This window comes from Austrofundulus limnaeus, unplaced genomic scaffold (genome assembly GCF_001266775.1).
Source record: "Austrofundulus limnaeus strain Quisiro unplaced genomic scaffold, Austrofundulus_limnaeus-1.0 Scaffold44, whole genome shotgun sequence".
NCBI classification, from domain to species: Eukaryota; Metazoa; Chordata; class Actinopteri; order Cyprinodontiformes; family Rivulidae; genus Austrofundulus; species Austrofundulus limnaeus.
Window position 1 is genome coordinate 412,467 of NW_013952446.1, and position 11,613 is coordinate 424,079.

Genomic DNA, 11,613 nt, shown 5'->3' on the forward strand with positions numbered 1-11,613 from the left:
AACCAGTTTTTCCTCCCCTAAGTAGCACAATGTGGAAGAGTAATTCCATCTTTGAAGGATCTGTGTTGGCGTCTAGACATGACTCCTCCTTCCTTTCTGCCTCCTCCCCTCCCCCCATCTGTGTAAAAACAAATCTCCTTTTCTGCTCTGAAAGTATTGAGTCAACAAATGTCACTGCAGCCAGGCAGGGGCTTCTGGGAAAGAGGTGGGGTCTGCTTTTAAGCCTGAAACGCAGCTAAAAGCAGATTATTTTTAGAGAAGACACACTTGTTCCTAACGGAGGAATTTAATAGCTAAATGAAAGTGTGACATGCCCACTTCAATTAGAGCTTTGACATTTTAGATTCTGAACATGACATCAAAGCTACAAAAGTAAAAACACATCAAAAGCAGAACTTTTGTCTTGGAGTTCTGCATAAAAGTAGCAGACATGCTCATGTTTCCCTCATCATAGAACCTTTCTAGTTCTGTTATCACGGCAGGGCTGAATGAGTCTTTTTACAGCTACTTTATCTCACATGCAGCTTTAAGCCCACGTGGCCAGTGTCAACAGGAGGTGGATCTTGGCAGACATAACGTATGCTTTCAGGCTGCACAGTTGTCTTACTCCTCACTTTAAAAATGAAGCCAGCCCACAGACATGTCCCAATATAAGAAGCAGTTGTTTGTGATGACGCTAAAGTTGCTTGTGATTGTTAACTGTCGTCTTCTCATAAAAAGGCACTTTTACACCTAAAGGGATGTTTTTCAACCTCCAGCAAAAAAAAGAAAGAAGTCAAGCTAAACCAACAGAAAAGGGAGGGAAAAACCCTGAGTCACTTGGCTTCCTTTCTGAGAACAGGAAGGGGGTGGAGGCAGTTTCTGCTCTTGTTTCAGTCCGTTTAGACCTGTGCAATATTTAACACAAAGTTCACTGGGGGTGGAGTCCTGCTTTCTTCACAGAATCCACTCCAGTGCTTCAGTGCAGCCATCATAGTGTTCACTATTGTGTACGGCTGGCTGAGAGGAGGAGAAAAAAAAGAGGGAGTTGAGGGGGGAAAGAAAACCTGTCTCTTTGTGTGAGAAGAACTGAACAAGAAAGTGATTTTTGTTTTTCTTTTTTGAGTTTGTCCCCAAACTCTTCTAGCCTCTTACGGCTGCAGCTACATTTGTTTGCTTCATGTGCCAGAGCTGCCTCACCACAGAGTGACATATGAGTGTACTTCTTCTCAAGCCGGCAAAACAGCGACACCCGGGCTGCTCCTGACGATGAGAGCCAACGTCAGGCTGGTTTCCATGAATATTGATGTGGAGGATAGACTGTTTCATAGAACAGAAGGAGGCAAGATGGCTGCCCTTTAGGATTTGTTAAAGAGGCGATCCAGACGGTTTGTTGGAATTTCTACAAAGTGGAGGGACATAAAAAGAAGGTGAGATTGTGTTTGGTATGTTAATCCTCTGTTGACCTTTTCCTCTTGTAACCTTCAGAGTATTTGTAGTGTTTGTTTTGTTTTATTTATAATCAAATGAAGCATAGTAGATGTCCGTCACGGTACAAAGCAAGAACCAGCATAATAAAAGAGGATATTAGATAAAGCTACTCCAACATGGCTGACAATTATCTTTTTGTTTTTGCCAAGCAGGAATAAAAAAAAACACTATTTTCTTTTGATTGCTGCATTCTCTCCAGATTCTTGCTGCTTTTAAAGGCATGATAGAAAATGGTGAGCTTACACTGCTTGATCAGGAGTTTTTTGTCTGGAATAATTTAAATACCTGTACCATACTCTGTTTTCACATTTCAACCTCACTATTTTAGGCACATAAAAAGTATATATCTTTAGGCATTCTATAATTTTATGTGCTAAAATATGAATGAATTTTGCACTATTTGACACAATTTTGATATGTTTATTTAAGTAGTTATAAAACAATAATTACATGTTTTTTAGCTACAGATCGTATTCTCTTCCTTTCCACCCTCATTTTCATACTTATCACTATGAATGTAGCCTGTCCAGTATCATGTGTCAGAGTAAAAGTACAACCTGGACAAGCACTGAGTGAATAGTGCACAACGGTAGAACAGAAATAGCTTCTGGGTTTGTGTATCTCCGTGGATCAGCTTTGATCGTTTTCACCACTAAATGACACAAAGACACAAAGGCAAGGCTCAGGCAAAAGCAAATGAGAGGAGACTTGGGGTGGCAGGATTTTTTAGGTGGACAGACAAGGTCAGAAAACTCTGAGGGAAAATAAAACACAACCTTTCTGCCCCCATTAAGTGAGAAAAACAAGAATTTGTTTTTATTATCTATATTTTTTATTTAAAGCTAAACAATTGGTTTTTAATTGAGAACAAAGAAAACGTTTCATCAAGAAGGTTTATTAGATGAAATAGATTCATTTATTTAAGTAAACAACATAGTAATTAGTAAGAAAAATAATGCAAAAATAGAATGGGTTATCGACAAAAAAAAACAACACCACGATTGCAATATAAATGGACTAATAAACACTAAAATTACAACTAAATGTGAGTACAAACTTTATCCAAACCAATAAAAATCTATTGTACTAAATACTATTTGTGGTTAAATATGACATAATAATTTAGCTAAACTAAATTAAAAAGTAGACTCATTCATACTTTATGGTTTACAAGCTTTACAAATATAATATGTCTGATGTGCTCCTGAAAATAGAGCTAATAATGATGTGTTACTGATAGAAAAGGTCAGTGACTTTCTATGTGTGAACAATAAAGGATTAATAAAAAAACATTTTAGTTTGCATTAATAGTTTATGTTCTGTTTTCTTGTGAATTGGTGTTCTGAACTGTAATTTCAATGTGCTCTGTACAATAACAATAAAAGTTTATCTTATCTTATCTTATCGTATCGTATCTTATCTTATCTTATCTTATCTTATCTTATCTTATCTTATCTTAGAGCAGTGAGGTAATCACCTACATTTAATACATGTGACAACAACACATTGGATCTTCTGCTTCATTTCAATTAGTAAATGCTTATTTGTTAGTTGTTTTTTCTCATTCACAAACACTATGATTAACATCTGAATGGTCTATTTGAATACAAGAGATCTCCCTCTGGTTTTGTGTGTTTGCACTGTGTATTCTGCTGACCACTGTCATCATGTTGCCTGCATTATGCCTCAGGTCACAGAGTAAAGTAAAAGTAAGCCTGAAACATGGTGAGTAATAACTGACCTTTAGCAGTGTAATGTGTTTGCAGGAGCAACAAAGGGCTCCACAGTTTTAAATAATCAGAAACCTTCACCTAATAGTGAGGATTGTTGAGACTCAGGAGTAAAATGGGTTAGGGTTTTTGAAGAAGGAAAAACAAGAACAGGCAAGTAAAAATAAAGACAGCAGTTTGACCTGTCACAATAGCACCAAGCAAGTTGTCTGTGAACACTGTAACATCTAGCTTTTTGTGGTGCACTCACCTGATACAAAAGGTTTTCATTGTTTTGATATTGCAAACATGGCCACTGACTGGAGTGTCAACACAACACATAAGATGAGTTCTTGTAGTTCTTGTTGTGACTGCCTGAGATCAGGTGATCCATGATTTGGTGCATGTACATAATTATGTCAGTACCACTGCCCCATAGCCATGCTAAAATTTTGTAGAGAACATTCCATGAAAGTCCTGAACAAAAGACTATAACTCCCTCAGTCCAACCCACATGACTTTGTGATGGGAAATCATATCACCAATAGTCACTGTGCTGCTGTAGTATTTGTTTTATTTTACATTCAGCTGCAATAAATGCAGGATTTTAAAATGCTAGCCCTGACCTGAAACAATAACCCTACAGTCTTTGAAAATATATTTCCATGGATCTCTGCACGGCAGCTGAAAAGGCACCAAGCTTTAATGGGGTTACTGAGGGCAGAAAGGGGGAAGGGCCATGTGAATCAATCACACGCACAGAGCTGCTCTCATCTATCCACACCTACAGATAAAGCTGCGCGGCTGGATTGCTCCTTCATCGTGGCTGTAAGCTCCCTTTAAGTCACTCCTGGGGCAAAGACAATATCACCTTTGGGAAGAATGTCCAGTTGCCATAGCGTTCCACAACAATGTTGTCCACTTACAAAGCCCAAGCCCTTACCCAAGCCTTCACCTCTGACCCCGATCCGTCCAGCTCAAGTGTCATTTTTCCGCCCAGTAGCCTGTTGCACAAACTGCACAAAAACAAGCACTGTGAATGGTTAGACATTTTAGATTGCCCTACTTTTATATTGCAAGACAAAATGGTGAGATGCAGAGAGTAGTATTGATTTCTGTATATTGATTTCCCTGTGGCCTGCTATCAGGAGGGATGGGGGCATTGTTTTCTACGGTGATCTAGAGAAAAGCAGGAAGCCACAATCTAGTGCAGAGGAATCACTGTGCTGTACACTGTACAGTTTAGATGCATTTTTACAAACTTTACTAAGAACAGTGCAGTCGTGAAAACATTGCATCAACTTTGCCATTTATTGGGTTTTTGTAGCTACAAAGCAAGCAAAATGTAGCAAAACATTTTAAAGATGTTTATAATTTCATCATTGTTTAATGGGTTTATTAAGAGTTCAATAACTTCAAGTGTTGAAAGAAATGCCTTTTAACAGAGCAAAACTGCAAAAAACCCGTGCTCATTATCACTAATTTACATACCCCAAGCTTGTTGCAGACCATGGTTTAATCAGCCTTATCGACAAGTAGGACCTCAATGTACACTGAATCCCGACTGTGACTCCTGGTCATCCTGTTCCACAATGCCGTCCACTCCAATGTTAGTCGAACTGATTCGTGATTATGGACTGAGAATGATAAGGGCTTGTCTGCGACATGCAGGGCTGGAGGAAGTGTTATTGGCCCTGCGAGCATGTATCGATGTCAGGGTTTAGCTCAGGGTTGAGACAGCAAGGGCAGCAACTCCAAAGCTTCCTCCACGTGAGGATTCACACATGGCTTTTCTGTTTACAAACAGTATCCTGGCATTCCGCTGCGAGAGAGGCGAGTGAGATGTTGCGTAACTGTTGTAAAACCAATAGCATCTCTTCCCGCTTCTCGCCTAGCTGCTCCTCCTACGCTAGGTCAATTTTTGTTGACTTCTATTTTCATCTTTACGCTAGCAGAAGCTAAGTACTGTATCTAAAAAGGAATATATGACCGCAGTCCTAGCACCGAATTTACACACCAGTGTGGCAAGACTCTAGGTCTTGTTTTATTGGTTTTCCATGCAGATCTTGGTTGAAGTTTTATTAGCTGTAGGTTAGGAGCTTAAAATGCATTTATATGTTAAATATAAATACTTTTAGTTTTGACATTTGTTTCCCTAGAAATCTAATTTTAAATATTTGCTTGACATTGTGCATATTGATATTGATATTGTGCGGAAGGGCACATTCATCTAAAACTATAAAACATTTAGTTTATTGTAGTGGTGATTTCCACTGCAATGTTGCACTTCAACTGAAGAAACTTGCTTTTTGAATATATGTACAGGACCCAGATATTTTCATAATCGTTTGACATTTTTTATATCTTCGGGCTTGTTTACAACCATACAAAGTTTTTTTCCCTCATTTTCAGTCTACTAGTTGACCATTTTCAGAGGAATGTTCTTGTTTGTTTGTTAAGCCACTTGTGTAACTCTGAGTTTAGAAGCCTTCAAAGCCTGAAAGATTCAGTGCTCAAAGCATGAACCAGTCTTGTGTTGACACATAACAGACCATTTTGCAAAGAGACAATTTTGAACTAAATCTTTACGGACTTTGTTATAAAGAGTTTGTCATAAAGACACAATTTGTTTCCATTTTACTCAGCTGATTCTATGAAAAACATTAAAGATAACCCAGTTTGACAAATAAAACAGTTTTAGAACCAACAAGGTGATTCCTAAAGAGCTATCAACATGGCGTGCAGTCGATACTCAAATGAAAGCGGTTTCATTTCTCAGGTCTTGTTGGGTCTTTGCTAGATTTTTTTCCTATTTCTTTAAAAAAACAACAACATTCAAATACAGTTCATCTGCTGAAAGGAATATTTTTTGTTATACCAAAAACAACTTTTTATTCCTGAACTTGTCCATTTTTATTGCACAATTTGCTGTAACAGTCGCATTCAGGGGTTAGACAATGAAACTGAAACACCTGTCATTTTAGTGTGTGATGTTTCATGGCTAAATTGGACCAGCCTGGTGACCAATCTTCATTAATTGCACATTGCACCAGTAAGAGCAGAGTGTGAAGGTTCAATTAGCAGGGTAAGAGCACAGTTTGGCTCAAAATATTGCAATGCACACAACATTATGGGTGACATACCAGAGTTCAAAAGAGGACAAATTGTTGGTGCACATCTTGCTGGTGCATCTGTGACCAAGACGGCAAGTCTTTGTGATGTATCAAGAGCCACAGTATCCAGGGTAATGTCAGCATACCACCAAGAAGGACCAACCACATCCAACAGGATTAACTGTGGATGTAGAAGGAAGCTGTCTGAAAGGGATGTTATGGTCTAAAACCAGGTGTTTCAGTTTCATTGTCTAACCCTTGTACATATTCTGCAGAACAAGAGAAAAAGTCCAAAAGCACTTTAAAAGACCTTCAGAAAGTCTAAAAAAAATCTTAATCAGGACATCTCTAAAAGATAACCTGAGAAATTAGCTTTTTGATAGCAAAAACAAAATCAAGGATCAGTAAGTGAAAAGGGTTTAAAATGTTTGCGCAGTCATGTAAAATTAACCTTTTGATAGAGACTTTTAAAAATGCATGTCCAAATTCAAGACAGTGATTGGCTACTTTACATTGCTTCTCAAAAAAGGAATGTTACAAACTGTTTTAATATGTCACTTATTAAGACAGTATATGGGCCAACCATACAAGTTTTTTAAAAGTGACTGAACCACAAGTGACCGTAAGACTTTACTTTCAAAATGTGTATTAACTAATCAGTTCCAGGTAAATTAGATCAGCTGCAGTGGTAAGGCCAAGAGGTGTAACCTGAAACATTGAGAACAATTATTTTGAGTTCAAGACACTATAACACATGTCCAGTCTTCTGCTGTATACTTTTACAATCCTTTCTAAAGTATGATCTACCACAAATTATAAGGAGTCCAAAGCTGTCCAAAAACTCTTCAGTTTAAAGTGGCTGTCTGTAATGAACGGTTTTACTGGTAGGAGCTGTCTCTAAAAAGCTTAGACCAGGACCCTGTTGTCTACTAAGGAAGCTTAGACAGCTGATCTGGATGGTCCTTCAGAAGCAAATGCCAAGAATGACATCAGTATCTACCCAGGGTCAATGTAAGGTTTTATTATCAAACCTTTAAAGTACATCAGCTGATGATTTTCAAACTGTGCGTCTTAGAATCACCCAGATCAACTTGCGTCCACATGCAAACTTATTTAGTCTGACTTTAGCGCTTGGTACTGATAAATAGATGCTTGTGGATGAAATAATAGACAAGTTATTAAAAATGGTTTATGTTCAGTTTCTGGCATTTGCCATATCAAAAGAAGGATTTCAGTAGCTTATTATGCAAAGGGAATGACTTATTAAAATACCTCTCACACAGAGAATTTGTGATTTCTGTTCAATGAGTGTCACGTGCCTCTCACTCACTGGAGGGAAAGACTGAGCTTAGCAGCAACAGCAGCGTAGGTCAGGCTGATTACACACCAATAACTACCACTACCAAAAACATCTATATTTGCTTACATCTAAGGTTCACTATTTTAACCTTTAGTTGACTCTATTTCCATATATCATTGGTGCCACATTTGTTGACAAAAATGACCATTTAGATTAGATTTATCTTACTTTTGAGATTATAAAGATTAGAATTAGTAATGTTGCCCTCCATACAATTGAAATTTACTAACTTTTAATATTTTTGGAAGGCTATACTTTCCTTTTGTCACAATGTTTCCCTTTGCTTTGCTCACAGTTTATTGTTGGATCTTGCAAACGAATTGTTAATATTTACTAAACGTGTTAGGTACAAGAATATACAATTATTATTATGTTTGTTTGATGAAAAATAAGAGTATACACATCAGGATTTGTAGATTTCTATCTCAAATCAATTTTGGATAGTGGATAGACAAAAGAATGTGGAAAGAGGTCAACACAATGCATTTTGTTATTCCTCTATCATAGTTTCTAGCTACTACAACAATCAATGCATAAAGCACATGTGCACTCCATAAGAAAACCGCCTATGATGGAGTCAGCCTTGCTGGGGTAATGTTTAGACCAGATGGGTTTTAAAGCACTCATAAGATGGTTGCTGTGGCTACTGTGCCCTCAGAAAAAAAAACCCAAAAAACCTTTGCTTCATGCACAGTTCATCAAGTTGCTCAGATATATTGACTGTTCCATAGATAAAGCGTTTGAGGGGCCAGAGAGACTGTTTGGAAGCAAAGCACTGCGAGTGGTTGGGGTCAGGTCAGTAGGTTTGTATGGACAGGAGCTCATTTCTTAAGTCTCCATGTGATGCAGCTTGAGGACACAAAGAAGGGTTAGATTCTCAGTGTGAGTTTGCCTCAGAGAGCCAGGCAGAGGCTGTACTTTCAGATTGTGTTGATTAAACAGAAAAAAGAAAATCAAAGACTTTCAGGTTTAAGATGTGAGCTAATGTTCAACTGCTGTGTACTATCAGGACTAACCTGTTCTAGGAAACACTATGCTGAAATAATGATAAATATTTGTGCAAAGGCAATGTTTTACTTAAGAGCTTTCCTTACTTTGCTTGAAATCAAAGCTAAAAAATAATAATATTTGCTTTTTGAACCCAAAAGAGGTAATTATTGTTAGAAAAATATTATTTAAGTAAATGTATTACTGTCTAGTCATTCATTAGGTGTGTAATCCGAATTTAAAAGCTGAGCAGATCAGTGTGGTTCAAGCAGACAAAGCAACAGTGTGCAATTTTGTGTAAGAGTGTTTGCAGTTTTCCTGGCATACTGGTTAAACACGTTGTATCAGAAATGTACAGAGGTGGGGTTTATCCCTTACAAAGAAAGTGTTACTCATGAAACTGTTCTCTAGAAGAACTTGAATTTTCTCATATCTAAACTTTTCCATTAAAATAATCTTCTGATTCTCTGAATAAACTGTTACAAACCTGAGTTTTTACATGTAAAACTGTCATATTAAGATAAGATGTGAATCAGTTTGTGTTGCTGACTTCAGCTCTATGTGAGTTTGACAAAGATTTAAAACGTGTATCTGCTTACAAGTTAGTATGTAGTAAACTGAAATTCACACATGAAAAGTGGAATCAGCCGCAAACCCCTCCTCTGCTTTTTGAAGTGTCTGTGTGGCTTTTATGAGATTATCTTGCCCACAGTACGTCTTAACAACTGCTTTTTTAACTCTACTAAATGCCCTTTGTGCACTTTATGACAATAATTATTAGAAAATCCAGTTTGAGCATTGAGACTCTGTCAAAGGAAGACTTTGAATCTGATAATTAGTGTGCTAGTAGTTTATTTTTAACCTTGAGACTTCCTGCAGTTGAACATGAAAATAAAACACTTCTTAACATTGACTTAGGACTCCCTGTTCCACCCAATAATTGTTTGTTTCCATTCAGATGTTTTGTTCCTAAAATTTTATATTTGGAAGATTTGAAACTGTTCTCAAAGTAATCATTTCACTATGTGACTACAAGTTAGTTGCTGTTATACATTCCTCGATGCTGTTTAGTCTGTAATATGAAATCCTTTATACTTCTACTTGATGCAGTGAAATATGGAATAACACTGTCTGTCCTTTTCAAAAAAAAAAAAGAGAAGAAAGTATTTAAAAACTGATTCTTTTTTGGATTGTGTAGACAGAAAATTAGAGCAATAGTTCAGATTATTTGAAGTTGTTTCTTAGAAATCTACGTTGCTGTCTGTTTGATATTACGTTATTTACATTTAATTCAGTGGTTATGTGTAAACATAAATAACCACAGTAACAGTTGACTGGAACTTCCAAGGACCCTAAGGTACTTTCAGCATGAATTTTGTGTTATTGCTACCAGAATAAATGTGACTTTTTAATTGAAAACCCTGTAGACACACTTTGGTCTTGGTCTCACTCATATGAGCTTTTAGTTTGTCAGTTTGAACAGAATTGAACTGTTTCTAAAAACCATTTTTTAAGATCTACCTGCAGTATTAGTTTTTCATAACTTTTATACAGAGCCTCACTTCTAAAGAGCTGAACTATCTTGTTAATGTTTTATAGATGACCAATATTGTTCCACTCTGTATCACTACACTACAAGCCACAGTAGGTTCAGTTGTTAATGTGGATTTTAAATACTTTATCCATTTTTTCCCTAAATTGATGTATACACATGGACAAAATTTTTGGTACCCCTCGTTTAATGAAAGAAAATCCTACAATGTTCACAAAAATAACATATCTGACTAAATAAATAAATAAATAAATAAATAAATAAATAAATAAATAAATAATTTTAAGAAAATGAACAAATAAAAGTCAGACATTGCTTTTCAACCATGCTTCAACAGATTTTGTTTTCTTTAATAAAACTCATGAAGAAGGCCTGAACATAAAAGATGGTACCATTAATACAGTATTTTGTTGCACAACCTTTTGAGGCAATCACTGCAATCAAATGATTTATTTAACTGTCACTGACACTTCTGCACCTCTCAGCAGGTATCTTGGCCCACTCCTCATAAACAAACTGCTCCAATTGTCTGAAGTTTGAAGGGTGCCTTTTCCATACAGTATGGTTCAGCTCCTTCCAAAGATGCTCAATAGGGTTCATAGAAGGCCACTTCAGAATAGTCCAATGTTTTCTCTGAACTGTTCTTGGGTGTTTTCAGCTGTGTTTTGGGTCATTATCCTGTTATAAGACCCATGACCTGTGACTGAGACCAAGATTTCTGTCACTGGGTGGCACACTTATCTCTAGAATCCCTTGATAGTCTTGAGATTTCATTGTACCCTGCACAGATTCTAGACACCCTATGTCAGATGCAGCAAAGCAGCCCCAGAACATAACAGAGCCTCCTCCATGTTTCACAGTAAGGAAAGTGTTAATTTCTTCATATGCTTCATTTTTCCTTCTGTGAGCATAGAGCTGATGTGCCTTGCAAAAAAGTTCCATTTTTGTCTCAATTGTCCATAGGACATTCTCCCAGAAGCGTTGTGGCTCGTCAACATGTAGTTTGGCAAATTCTAGTCTGGCTTTTTAATGATTTGTTTTCAACAAGGGTGTCCTCTTTGGTCGTCTCCCATTAAGTCCACTTTGGCTCCAACAACGACGGATGTGATGTCACACTGATTTTCCTTGAGCCTGAAGTTCACCTTTAGTCTCAAGTTTTTCTGGGCTCTTTTGTTACCATTCGTATTAACCGTCTCCTTAATTTGTCATCAGTTTTCCTCCTGCGGCTATGTTCAGGGAGGTTGGCTACAGTCCCATGGATCTTACAGTCTGAATAATTTCTGCAGCTGTAGTCAGAAGAACATCAAGCTTCTTGGAGATGGTCTCATAACCTTTATCTTTAACATGCTTGTCTATAATTTTATTTCTAATCTATATGACACTGTACTATACACACACACACACACACACACACATATATAT

General features: G+C 37.1%; 1 protein-coding gene across 1 annotated transcript in view; it reads left to right on the forward strand.

Moving 5' to 3' along the window:
• Window positions 1-1,032: 1,032 nt before the first annotated feature.
• The window catches only part of tet2 (tet methylcytosine dioxygenase 2), a gene marked incomplete at its 5' end in the record, with an annotated part of 27,467 nt that continues 16,886 nt past the window's right edge, over window positions 1,033-11,613 (forward strand). The window contains 1 exon segment of the mRNA XM_014007736.1: window positions 1,033-1,409.